The sequence below is a fragment of the Aotus nancymaae genome, unplaced genomic scaffold (assembly GCF_030222135.1).
Source record: "Aotus nancymaae isolate 86718 unplaced genomic scaffold, 86718_ANA_hifiasm-v0.15.2.pri h1tg000083l, whole genome shotgun sequence".
NCBI lineage: Eukaryota > Metazoa > Chordata > Mammalia > Primates > Aotidae > Aotus > Aotus nancymaae.
The window spans coordinates 2,973,826-2,987,713 of NW_026988498.1; the positions used below are offsets into that span (position 1 = coordinate 2,973,826).

Here is a 13,888-nt window from a genome sequence, read left to right on the forward strand (position 1 = left end):
ATGAAAATAACAAAATTCCAACATGATATTATGTGTTAACATTTCCCTCTGCCAGCTCCAGCTGTGGGAAATTGCTAATGGTTGAGTTTTATTTCATTAATTTCTTAAAGGAAGTGCTAATTTACACTTAGCAACGTTCATCTTTTTTTGGCGAAAGAAATTGCATTTATCTTAAAAAGAAACAAAAAGCCCCTTCCTTTTGTTGCGATGCTCTGCTCTCCTAAAGCACTTTTAGTCACAGATCTCAAGTGTACTGTAAATATTAACAAATCTCCTCGTCCAGGAACTAGGAAAGAATCCCGGGAGGAAAGTCCTTTTCATTGTAATGGCAAATACTTCAGCTGTCTCTGCTTCAGAACTTGAATCATGCAAGTTACTTCTCACTGAATTATGTTCATCAAAAGTAATTGCAAAAACACAATTACTTTGGCACCAAACTAATACTTACAAAATAGAGTAATTCACATTCTTCTTATGCAAGAGTTATTTATGTCTACTGTTCATATTACCCCTCTAAATGTGGCCCCAGTAAAATGTATCTATTTTTATTGAATGACTAATGCACATGAACTAAAGCGTTCCCATTCTTAGAGGACAGATTTCCTCTATTATCCACCATTACCTTATATTCCAGAAACATAGCCCACTGAGGAAATCTACTTGACCTTTTTAGAGAAACTTGGTTATCATAACCTTCCTTGTGTTACCATCCCCACTAACATAGTACAATGAATCATGTTTTGCTGTTGCTGTGGTATTACATGTTAATTCCTCCTGTCCTCACAAAGCTAATTATAGCTGAATGACTTCCATGTTTGTGTGGCTGCGCTTCAGTTTATTGATAAAGGGTTCTCTGACCTACACTGGCTGTTCTGCAGTGGTTAAGAGATGACACATCAACTGCAGCTCTAGGCGCTTGATTATGTACCCACTTCTTTCCCACCCCAGCTATCCAGGTGACATCCTTGTCTGGCTGGAACAGGTGGATGCCAAAAGGACCCCCCTCCAAAATAGCTATAAAGTATTCGAATCAGGAGGAATCCTAGACATCTCCCGAATCCACTCAACCTTGTCTCCCAATTCCCACTTCTGGGACTTTTCAGTCCCCCTTCACTGTTGCATGGGTCTGGAAGATGAGCATGACCCTGGCAGAGCAGGACTAGGTAGGGTGAATGATGCAGTGAGATTCAGTGGCCTCTCTCCAGTTTTTTCTCCTATAAGGGACAACCTAATGGGTTCATAATATCCTTGTGTGCCAGCAACCACCTGTCCCCGATTACTGCAAGGAAACTGAAGAGCAGAGACAGAAAGAGAACTGGGGAAGGGAGGAACACAGCTGATGGCCAGGCAGATGACATTGGCCGGGAAGAAGGCAGTGTGCTCAAGGCATTCTATGGAGCTGGCCCAGATCACTTCTCAGTCAGATCCCCTAAAACTTACCTTCAGATATGAACCCAAATCAGAGTGCTTAGGGCTCTTAGTATTAATGATCAGAGCCTAAAATATGATATTAATGTTTGGAAACCTTCATACTGGTAACTGGAGGGAAATAAAATATATTTGCTAGCTACAGAAGGCTTCACAAACTTCCTCAATTCAAGGTACCATCTGAGCTCTGTGCTGAGAGTTAAAGAGAGAAAAAGAGAAGACTCAGTACATGCTCCCAGGCAAGCTTCCTCAGGAGACAATAATTGAATTAAAATGTCATTAGGGAGCTCTAGTAATGAGAAGGATAGAAGCCTGAAGTCCCCAGTGACATAGGAAGCAGAGAGAAGGTCCACACATCACAGGCGACTCAGAAAAGGTCTAACACAATAGGACACTTAAAAACATTTTCAATTATTCAGTAGGGGCAAATAGTGCTTCATTAAAAGGGCATAGGGATTCTGTTTGGGCAGAGGCATCCATGAACAAAGGCAGGGATACACTTGGCACTAAAGGGCCTGCCATGTCTTCCCATTTCTGAAAGGATAGCAGAACACAACCGGTGCAGACGCAGTTTGGAGCCGGAATGCACAAGGTGCCAAGTCCTGCACAGGAAGATGCGTTGGTGGCTCACGCCTGTAATCCCAGCACTTTGGGAGGCCAAGGTGGGTGGATCATGAGGTCAGGAGTTTGAGACCAGCCTAACTAACACAGTGAAACCCCGTCTCTACTAAAAATACAAAAATTAGCTGGGCATGGTGGCGGGCACCTGTAATTCCAGCTACTCAGGAGGCTGAGGCAGGAGAATCGCTTGAATTGGGAGGCAGAGGTTGCAGTGAGCCGAGATAGCACCACTGCACTCCAGACTGGGTGACAGAGGGAGACTCTGTCTCAAAAAAAAAAAAAAAAAAAGACCCGAATTCTGAAGACAAAGATGAGCATAACTCTCTTCTCTGCCCTTACATGACCCTGGGCTTACATTCCCCAGGAGGGAAATGTCTCAGTAAGCCCTGTTTTCCCTCTATGATATCCCTGAGGTCACTAAGGCCTTGTTGGAACAAGCCAGAAACCTCGGCACTGGCTTTAACTTTGTTTCAGCTGAGGTTTGGCTTTTGTTAGAAACCCATACATGTGAGTGCCCATTTTATTTTACTGTTGCTGGGATTTGTTTCTAATCTTCTTTAAAAGATTACATTTTTCTTTGGTTTCATAATGTTGGCTTAGTCTACTTTTAAGTGAGTTCCCTAAATAGTTTACTACTCTCTCCTTCTATGATAAACATTCTTTTTTCGGTGAATGCTTTATTTTGTTTTGGGCATACCTCTGTAATCCTAATTCTTGATAGTCTTACACCTTTCTTACTCACAACTATTTTAGTACATTTAAAAATGATTATAGGCCGGGCGTGGTGGCTCATGCCTGTAATCCCAGCACTCTGGGAGGCCGAGGCGGGCGGATCATCTGAGGTCAGGAGTTAGAGACCAGCCTGGCCAACATGGTGAAACCCTGTCTCTACTAAAAATACAAAAATTAGCCAGGCATGGTGGTGTGTGCTCCTCAGGTGAGACAGGAGAATCGCCTGAACCCAGGAGGTGGAGGTTGCAGTGAGCTGTGATCACGCCACTGCATTCCAGCCGGAGTGACAGAGGGAGACTGCCTCCAAAAAAAAAAAAAAAAAAGTCCCACAAAAAACAACAAAAATTATGATTTTGCTCTGAAGAATCCTTAAAATCTTTTGTCATTTAATTTAAACAAAATGTTATCTCTTTTATCCTTCACTATTTTCTCTTTATTAAAATCACTTATCAGTTCTTGGCATGTCTACATTTTGTTTACCTGTTGCCTCATTCTTTTGCTTATAGAATATTTTTGAATATTTAAATATTATCTTTTATTTTCTGATCACTCTTAATCTTTTTTTTTTATTGACATCATAATGGTCCACAAAGCAGGATGCCAAGGGGATGATAAAGGGAAAAATCACACCGTAGACAAAAGGAGATGGAATCTTTCTCACAGCAAGTCGCCTCCCAGAATTTCCCACCGCCTTCAGCTATGATTTTGGGTAGAATTTATCTAGATAACTCCAGAGGCCCACAGGCAAACCTTCCAAGACAATGGTAATTCTGTTGTGCAGACACTGAAGTCACCAGATTGGGATTCTTTTCCTCTAACACTTAGCACACGTCCTTTGGGCATTACTGATTCTAAAATGTAGGACTCATTTATTTATTCCACTAATATTTACTGAGCACCTACTATGTGTCAGATATAATGGCAAATGCTAGGAATGCAGCGAAGAGCAAGAGACAGTATGGGGGAACCTGTCCTCAGGGGGTGCACGATGTGGAAGGAAGCCAAGTCCTGACATGGAGGATCAGGAAGAGCTTTCCAGAGGACAAGCTGTCTCGGGAGGCAGGGGGAGCTAATGATGTATAGGAAGTAGCTCTGAGATTGGGCAGATGCCCATGAGATGAAGGATGCAGGGACCTCTGAGGAGCTTAAAGAGGCTCAGACTTGGAGGGACCAGATGTGAGGACTGGAGAGGAAAGGATGAGAATCTTCGAATCCACTTCAGGGAGCCTGGGCTTTATCCTGGGGGCAGGGGGTAGCCATTGGAGAACTCAGAGCAGGGAGTGGCACACTGGGTTCTGGAAGGCAGCCCATGGTCATCGCAGCTAGGGAGGAGGCTCTATATTAACCCAGAAGCAAAATGGTAATGGCTATAACTAGACAAAAGTGGTGGGAGTGTGACAGGGTGGAGGGAACACAGAGGAATCAGGGTGAGAGAATAGAATTGGTTTGGGGCAAGCTATGGAGATGAGGAGACAGAGTCAAGGAAAGACACACAGATTTCAGGTCGTGCAGCAGGTGATGTCTATGCCGGCTGCAGAAAAGAGCAGGAGGGGAAAACGTGTCAAAAGAGGAAGGGGAAGGTGGTGTATTCAGTCTGGGGTATGCGGTATCCAATGTGCCCAAGGAACTACCTGGGGAAGAAGAACAGCAAGGCTCTGGGGCGGTCATGGCTGCGTCACGGCAAGCAAGGAGACAGGCATGGAGAGCGATGAGGGATGAGGATGCTCACAGGGAGAGAAAACTGAGCAACATCAGTCACCCAGCTTGATCAAAGAAGAGAAGCTTGCAAAGGAGAAGAGAGGAGGGAGGGAAACACGGGCGGGGGGGTCGTGGGAGACGCAGAGGGCCAATGTCCCAGGATGCGTGTGTGCTCACAGCACAGCTGGCTGCAGGAAGTCAGGTAAGAGCAGGGTAGAACTCCTCGGAATCAGCCATGAGGAGATCATTTCCAAGGGGTGCAAGAGGCAAGGCCAGGCATCTGTAGTTCAAGACGTGGGGTGAGGCTGCAGAGGCAGCAAGTGCAGACAATTAAGGAGTGTGACTGTGAAGAGGAGAGAGACAGGGAAGCAGCTGGAGGAAGGTATAAAAGGATAAGTGTATTTTTTTTTTCAGAGAAGGAAGAGATTTAAGCTCCCTTAATACAAGGAGAATGGGGCCAGAAATGAGGGTGAGAAAGAAAATGCAGGTGACAGGGAAGGTAAGGGATTGAGATTTGCAAGAACAAGGAAGAAATGGATTCCGAGGCCCCAGGGGAGGTGAGCCTCTGACAGGAACTGAGCAGTTTTTTTGTTTTGTTTTGTTTTTGTTTTTTGTCTGAGATGAAGTTTTGCTCTGTCGCCCAGGCTGGAGTGCAATGGTGCAATCTTGGCTCACTGCAACCTCTGCCTCCCAGGTTCAAGCGATTCTCCTGCCTCAACCTCCTGAGTAGCTGGGATTACACGTATGTGCCACCACACCTGGCTAATTTTTGTATTTTTAGTAGAGATGGGGCTTCAGTATGTTGGCCAGGCTGGTCTCGAACTCCTGGCCTCAAGTGATCCACCCACCTAGGCCTTCCAAAGTGCTGGGATTGCAGATGTGAGCCACTGTGCCTGGCCAGAACTGAAGGTTTTATTTTGTTGTGAAAGAAAAGAGGGATGAGAGGGTGGATCCAGATTAAGTGAGGCGTGCAACCCTACAATGCCAGGGTGGGGGCAGTTCCGATTCAGGAAACTTCCACCTCCTCCAGGAAGCAAGAGGCAAGGCGGCTGCTGAGTGTGAGGGGATGGCAGAGGCAGGAACAGCTGTGGAAGCTGCTGTGGAAAGCAAGATCGCTGGCCAGGGAAATGTCTGGGAGTTGCGGAAGTCAGAGATCCTAGTGGAAGTGGGAAGTCAAGGAGCTATGGCATCCTGAATTTGCAGATGGCATATTTTCCAGGAGATTTCCATGTGTAAGTGTTTCAGTGGGGACACGCATGGTGTTATCTGCGTAGCTAGATTTGCATGCTTTCCAGGAGATTTCCATGCAGATTTGGCATGTTTTCCAGCAGAACTCATCAGCCTATGTGTAGATGCTGGAAAAAGCAGACAGTTGGATTCAGCTGTGATCCCAGTGACCACAGATGCGGCAGGGAAAGTGCATCATCTCACACCACATCACCGTGCAGTCCTTCCCCAGCAGCAAGGGATACGCTCTGGTGGAGGGACAGTGACCAAGTTTATCTTTGTCAATGTCACGCTGAAAGATCTCTGATCTGCATAATAAACACTATTTCTTCCTAACCTATCTAGTTCTTTATGAAGCTGATGGGTATATTTCAAAGTTTACATCCTTCCTAACAAACCAGGGACATGGTTATTACATACTCCCCCTGAGAAAATGTCTTCCCCGATAGGCGCAACAGCTCACACCTGTAATCCCAGCACTTTGGGAGGCCGAACCAGGTGAATCACTTGAGGCCAGGATTTCGAGACCAGTCTGGCCAACATGGCGAAACCCTGTCTCTACTAAAAATACAAAAATTAACCAGGTGTGGTGGTGCGTGCCTGTAGTCCCAGCTACTCAAGAGGCTTAGCCACAATAATTGCCCGAGCCTGGGAGGTGGAGGCTGCAGTGAGCCGAGATTGAGCCACAGTACTCCAACCTGGGCAACAGAACAAGACCCTGCCTCAAAAAGAAAAAAAAAGGAAAATGCCTTTCTTAAACAGCCACTTAACTAACAAACTTCAGGAACACAGCCCCTGGAGGCATGGATAGAATACCTCATCAGAAGCCAAGAGATCAGGGGTCAGTGCTAGTAATTTGATGTGTGACCCATGATCACGTTTCTTAACTTCTGCCCACCTCTGCATGTCTCAGCTGGCTTCTCGCAAGCTATGAGATCCACCCAGCATAGGGGGCTTTCTGAATGACGGATTCCCAGGATCCAGGCACAGGGCATGACCAGCGACTTCCTTCCCATCGTTCCCTTTTCCTTCCAGCCCCTAAGCTCATCTGATTCTATGACTTAAAGGGACGGGATAGAAAACTAAATGCCACAGGTATGCAATTTTCTTTTTTTAATTTTTAAGTTCCGGGGTACATGTGCAGGGCATGCAGGTTTGTTCCATAGGTAAACGTGTGCCATGGTGGTTTGCTGCACCTATCAACACGTCACCTAGGTATTAAGCCCCACATGAATTAGCTATTTTTCCTAATGTTCTCCCTCCCCCAGCGTCACCTCCTGACAGGCCCCAGTGTGTGTGGTTCCCCTCCCTGTGTCCATGTGTTCTCATTGTTCAGGTCTCACTTATAAGTGAGAACACACGGTGTCTGGTTTTCTGTTTCTGTATTAGTTTGCTGAGGATAATGACTTCCAGCTCTACCCATGTCCCTGCAAAGGACATGATCTCATTCCTTTTCATGTCTGCATAGTATTCCATGGTGTATATGTACCTCATCCTACAAACATTCTTCCTGCCTCCTCTGTCCAGCTTACTGCCACTTCCCTTTCAGGCCTCAGCCGAGCCGTCACTGATAGCTCTGAGGCACCCCAAATCTAGCTTCGCACATACACCATGTGTGCCCCCACTGAAACACTTACACAATCATTCTGCACATATTTGTTCAGCACTTGGTGTGTGCCAGGCCCTGTTAGAGTGGCTGGGGACACAGCTAGGGACAAAATGCCAGCCCTCATGGAGTTACATGCTAGAGGAAAAAAGAGACAGGAGGGAAGCAAACACATATGTAATAGACTTGCATGACATTATCAACTGATACATAATAGTACAGACAGCTCATGATATTTATCACGCTTCATGATAATTTCCTATTTGCCTGACCCTATCTCCCTGCAAGTTTTGCAGCATGGCTTGTGATCTGAGGCTCGCAACAAAGGCCTGGTGAATTCTTCAATAGCAGATTCCCTTTCCATTCTCTCCCTTGTCCTGGGAACTTGTCCTGCTGTGATAACATACAAAAGATAATTTTATCTGTAACTAACCTCCTACAGTGCATCTGACTTTATTCTCAACAACCACTCATTTCTGAATCGTCAGGTTCCTCATGGAGGTGGAGACAACCCTACCAACAGGGACATTTGATTGTTTTAGCAACTGTCCTGTCCATGACTTCCCTTGTCTGTCAGGTGCTGTGTGAGTTGTATTTCCTCTATGAATTCTACACTAGAAAAAGTTATATAGGCTCAAGCTGGGATAGGGAATAAATAATGAACTCAGGAGTAGCATCGGCCCCGAGATCCCAGTCACTGGGCACCCAGTGATTGGGTAAAAAGTTAACTGGTCAGCACCTTACACCTATTAGAAAGGCTACTATAACAAAGATTTTTTTAAAAGGCCAGGCACGGTGGCTTGTGCCTGCAATCCCAGCACTTTTGGAAGCCGAGGAGGGAGGATCAGGAGGTCAAGAGATCAAGACCATCCTGGCCAACATGGTGAAACCCTGTCTCTACTAAAAATACAAAAATTAGCCGGGCGTGGTGGTGTGCGCCTATAGTCCCAGCTACTCAGGAGGCTGAGGCAGGAGAATTGCTTGAACCCGGCAGGTAGAGGTTGCTGTGAGCCGAGATCACACCACTGCACTCCAGCCTGGGCGACAGAGCAACACATTGTCTCAAAACAAACAACCAACCAACCAACCAACCAACCAAACAAACAACCAACCAGTATTGCTGAGGATGTGGAGTAATTGGGACCCTTGTCCACCATTGGTAGGAATGTAAAATGGTCCAGCCACTGTGGAAAACAGTATGGCAGTTCCTCAAAAAATTAAACATAGAATTAAGCTATGAAGCCACAATTCTACTTCTGGGTATATAACCCAAAGAATTGAAAGCAGATCTCAGACAGATATTTGCATGTTCTTCTTCACGGCAGCATTATTCACGATAGTCAAAAGATAGAAGCAACCATCAAGAGATGGAAGGATGAGCAAAATGTGGTATATCTGTAAATGGAATATTATTCAGACTTAAAAAGGAAGGATGTCCTGTCCCCTGCTGTCACATGGCTACAACTTGAGGACACTATGCTAAGTGAAACAAGACAGTGATAAAATGATGGATATGATATTATGCTTATGTGAGGTCCCTACAGTAGTCAAAATCAGAGACAGGAAGTAGAAGGGTGGCTGCCAGGGGCTGAGGGGAGAGAGGAATGAGGAGCTAGTGTTTCATGGGGACAGAGTTTCAGTTTTAGAAGATGAAAAGAGTTCTGTGGATGGATGATGGCAATGGTCTCACAACAATGTGAATATACTTAATGTCACTGAACTGTACACTAAAAAATAAGAAGGTAAATTTTAAGTTATGTGTATTTTACCACAATAGAAAAAGTTAATTGATAGGTCACCTGGGACTGTGGTTTAAAGGAAATGCTTGATGGTTAGACTAATCTGGATGGTCCAGCTAACCTGACTCTACCACTTAACAGTTATAAGACCTGGACAAGGGGCTCTACCCCTTAAGCCTCGGTCTCCTCATCTGAAAAATTAGAATAATAATATCTAATTTATAAAGGCTTTTGGAAGTTAAATGAAGTAGTAATGCCTGCCACATATAAATAAATTTCTGAGTATAATATATAGCACATAAATTCTAAATAATGACGACTCAATAAAAGCGTATTTTATTGGTTTCATTAGTGCTGATTATTATCATGATTAATACGATTAGGTTAATTCGAAAGGTAACATCAACCTACAGCAACCTGCAGAGAGACGACCTGCCAAATATCTGCTCATTTCAACCAGGAGCAAAAATCTATGATTCTGGACTTGAGTGAGCTTTCCTCATTTCTAAAACTCTGATGCTCATTTTATCCCCAAGAATGTGTTTAGATGACAGAGCAATCAGAATTTGACGTGTATAAATGCCTGGCATGCTAAAATAATGAAAGATATTTTCATCATGTAAGAAAATACATTTTAATTCATCTCTTTGGTTCAGCATCATGTTTTTCTATAGTTTCTCATGATTTCTTCCTTAACAACTGGAATAGGTATGGAAAAGCTAAGCTGAACACATAGCTGCTTATAAATGAGCTACTTAAAGTGTTAAAATAACAGAAACAGCACGCATGAGTTTATGCTATATATGCCACCACAATGCTAATTTCCCTAAAGTACAGAATGTATGTATACACACACGCACGCACATACACACACATATTTACACACAAAATCACATCTATGTTGCTGGGATTTTTCATTATATAACAATGTATCATTTTAGATGATTTGAGGCAAATTATTTAAAAAAATAAAAGACTGAACTCCATAAAAAGGAAATCACCTGAAATCAAATATAACCTTGTTAACAAACTGTCACATTAGCAACATTTTTAGGGGCAACAACATAACCAGGAACTCTGAGACATCAAATGCATTAAAAACAGGAAGTACTAAACTCTAATTCCTAATTTCAAGAAAGGCAAATCTAACATAATTTAAAAAACACATTATAATGAGATTCGTCTGTAGAGGGCTACTTCTGAATCCCCAAAGTTACAGACTTGTACCCCAAACCCAAACTCTTGAAAGAAAATTCTGAACCCAGTCCACAAGGAATTTTGGTTAAAACATGCAATTCATTACACAGAAGAGTTTCATCTACCCACAGAAGAGACAGCCTGTGTTAGAATGAGGATCCTTTACAGAAATGACCAATGACAAGCCGGCTATGTAAGCAGGCCTCCGATGCCTGGTGTTAACAAGAGACATAGAGTTTATTGTTGAAAGGGATCTTTGAGATTATAGAAAGAGCTGAGGTGTGAATAATCGAACAATATCTCCTTAATGCCTGAAGGAGAAGTGAGGCAGCTAAGCGAATCACGGTTCCAGGAGTCGCACCGTGTATGCTCAGCACAGACGCAGGGAGGACATTTCTGCAGGAGGACAGAGGTAGAACTTTGCTTAAGTGAGAGTTGCCATCCTGAGGCGTCACAGCACAAGACAGTAGCGGAAATGAACATGACAATGCCGATGGTGGGTGACAAGAGCCTTCCCTGGACACTGACATTTTTACAGTGTAGAAGAAAATTGCAGGTCAGTGAAACAAAGACTGACGGTGCCCAGTAGGTTACTCTTGAAATCAGAAACAGAAGTTTGTGAGAGACAAGAAGACAGAAAGCAAACAAAAACGTACAGTGGATCGCTAACTTGCAGGAGCTGTGCCCTGAGGCTTTGCAGGTTTTAGACACTCTCCCTACCCTACGTCTTTAAATATATGTATGTTCAATCAGCAGGAGGAAGGGACTAAGAGCCTTCTGTGGCAAGACACCTGCATCAGATAATGGCACTGATCTCAGAGGGATTTTAAACAGCTGTGCATAAACTTCAAAAGTAATTTGCAACCAAATTAGTAAATGTCACTCTTCTTCCCGCTAGATACAGCATTTTTAAGAGATGAAGCATCCACAATAAGCCTGCCATTTTACAAGAGTTACCAGAGGTATAAGTTAGGGAAAAAATGAAGATGATGATTCACAAGGTCGGGGTGTGGGGTGGGGGCCCGAGGGCCCCAGGGCCCCAGGAATAGGGCTTGTCTATTACACAGCCTCTGGCAGGAAAGGCCCAGTGGGACCACGGCTTCTAGGGCGCAAACCAGGGGAAAAGAACAAGGGAGTGGACCCACCAGGCTTCTTGCATCTCTCAAGGAGCCTCCCGAATCCGACGCTTTAGCATTTTCTTTGGCAAAAGAAAAGGACAAAGAGGCTGCAGTTGGCGGAAAGCATGGGCGGACTCCTCAGATCTTGTAGGTGGTTCTTAAAAGAATTCAACAGGTTTGGGGTGTGCTGTCAGAGGGCGGCTGGAACGTCAAGGACTTGGACACCAGGCACAGGTGGTTCCTTCCCCACCCCCCACACGCACACACACAGGGAGAGGGCACGGAGCGCGCTCTCTCCCCTCCACCTCCTCCAGCCTCGTCCCCCTCAGCCTGTACCACTCCTGAATCATCTTTTATTAGCACCACATCCACTCCGCACAGGGGCAGGACGGCCGAGGGAAGAGGCAGTTGCAGAAATGACCTCTCCTTGCAGAGATGACCAGAGTCTCCCAATCCAGCCAGCCTGGGGACTTGTCTTCATGCCCACGGGGAGCGCCCACGCCCGTGGCATTCAACAGTCAGTCTCCCAGGGATAACGGTGGCTTTCAAAAATCCGATACCACAAATATTTTATTGCACAAACTGCTTTGTTAACCTGGCCCTCAACGCTGGGGAATAACCTCACTTGATGCTACAGGAATGAGCACCCAGATGTTGTGTGTGTGTGTGTGTGTGTGTCTTTCAAAGACCTGCCTCCTCCTCCCCCAGGCCCTTGACAAGAAACTTGGCTTGTTTAGAAGCCGAGCGATGGCAGCCCTGTCCGTGCTCCAATACATTCCCAGAAAACGGGGTGTGCGCCCTGTGGACAGCATGCCGTCTCCAGAAAACCTCTTTCCGCACACATTTTTGCCAAGAATATAAAAACTTTCCACCTTCTTCCCTCCCCGCAGGCCCCCTTTCTTTCAGGTGAGAGGGAAAAGGGAGAAGGGAGGAGGCGCCCCCAGGCCGGCGGCCCCCACCCGGCCAAGGCCTTCAGCCTCCAGCGCGACCCGCGCCCCAGACACTCAGAGGGGAAAAGCCCCCCGGTGCGCTCTCGCGCCCGCTCGGTTCCATTTCCTACTCCGCCTGCTCCCCCGGCAACGCTCACCCCTTCCCGGAGGCGCCCCGAGGGGCCCGGGTGGCCTTTCCTGCCGTGGGTCTCGACCGCTCCAGCCCGCTCCCTCCCGGCGGCGGCGCGGGGCGCGGGGTCCTACCTGGAGCGAGTTCGGCGCCGCTGCTGCCCGGTGGCGCGGGGACTGCGCGGGGACTGGCGGGGCTGGCGGGCTAGGCGCACTGCGGGTGCGCCCCGAAGGCGGTGTCGGCCAGGGGGCGCTCGCCACCCTCCCCGGCGGCCCGGCCTCCCGGGACCCGGGACCCGGGACCCCTGGCCGGGACGCGAGCTCGATCCCCAGCCGAGCGCCCCCGGCCCCGCGCCTCGGCTCCCACCCCCGGCCTCCTTACCGGCCACCTGTCGTCCGGCTGCAACCTGGAGCGGGGAAGCGGCAACCGGGAGCCCAGGACAGACCCGGGAGGGCGGCGAGGCCCAGCAGGAGCGCCCCGGCCCCAGCCACATTCTCAGCGCCAGGGAAACGGGCGAGAGGCCACAGGTGTCCCTCGCCAAACTAAAAACGAAACCGCGCTCCAGCAGATTGGGTGGAAACAGCTGTGTCTGTTTTCTCTGTTTTTAGGCTGGAAAGGGCTTGTAAGCATGGTTCCTTTTAAAATGACCTACCCCGGGAGGGTTGGGCACAGTTCTGTCGTGCGATCATCTTTTCTAGGGGTCCTCTGACCTGGGACTTCGATCTCCTGTATCTCCACATTATCGTTTTATACACAATGCCAAAGTTGAACTGCTTTCAACTTCCCCGTGCTTGAAACTGCGAAGGTGTTGTTGCCAACGGCGCGTGTCATTTTAGGACTTTTTATCCCTTGCAGGGAATACTAATGATGATAACCAATGATGCCAACGAGGATAATTGGGGTGGTTTCTTTTTCCATACTCCATGGAACAAATTTAAATTTTTCATTCAGGTTAGAAAATTGTATGTCTGGTTACTAATACTCTTACTGAATGGTTTCCTTGCAATGATGATACTAATTAAAATGTACTTGATGAAGACTTTCATTGCTGTAGTGTACTAAGATCAGATTAATCCGAGAAATAAAACAGTATTTTTTTGGTTCTTTTTTTCTTTCTTTCTTGTTTCGAGAGACATTAAAAAGAATAAAAGCCAGGCCAGGTGCAGTGGCTCATGCCTGTAATGCCAGCACTTTGGGAGGCTGAGGCAGGTGGATCACTTCAGACCACCTGAGACCATCCTGGCCATCAGGGCAAAACCCTGCCTCTCCTACAAATGGAAAAAAATTAGCTGGGTGTTGTGGCTTGTACCTGTAATCCTAGTTACTTAGGAGGCTGAGGCATGAGAATTGTTTGAACCTGGTAGGAGGAGGTTGCAGTAAGCCGAGATGGCACCATTGCACCCCAGTCTGGGTGACAGAGCAAGACTCTGTCTCAAAATAAATAAATAAATAAAAATTAAATT

General features: G+C 46.4%; 1 protein-coding gene across 4 annotated transcripts in view; it reads right to left on the reverse strand.

Moving 5' to 3' along the window:
* The window catches only part of PRKCQ (protein kinase C theta), a 145,940-nt gene extending 132,845 nt beyond the window's left edge, over positions 1 to 13,095 (reverse strand). The window contains exon 1 of one of the 4 annotated variants that reach the window (XM_012443410.2): positions 13,078 to 13,095. The gene's annotated coding sequence lies outside the window, so the exon portion shown is untranslated. Of the gene's footprint in view, positions 1 to 12,453; positions 12,478 to 12,559; positions 12,622 to 12,806; positions 12,952 to 13,077 lie in introns of those variants that run through there. The other 3 variants (XM_064369072.1, XM_021670600.2, XM_021670601.2) reach the window with 3 other exon arrangements.
* Between the last annotated feature and the right edge of the window lie 793 nt (positions 13,096 to 13,888).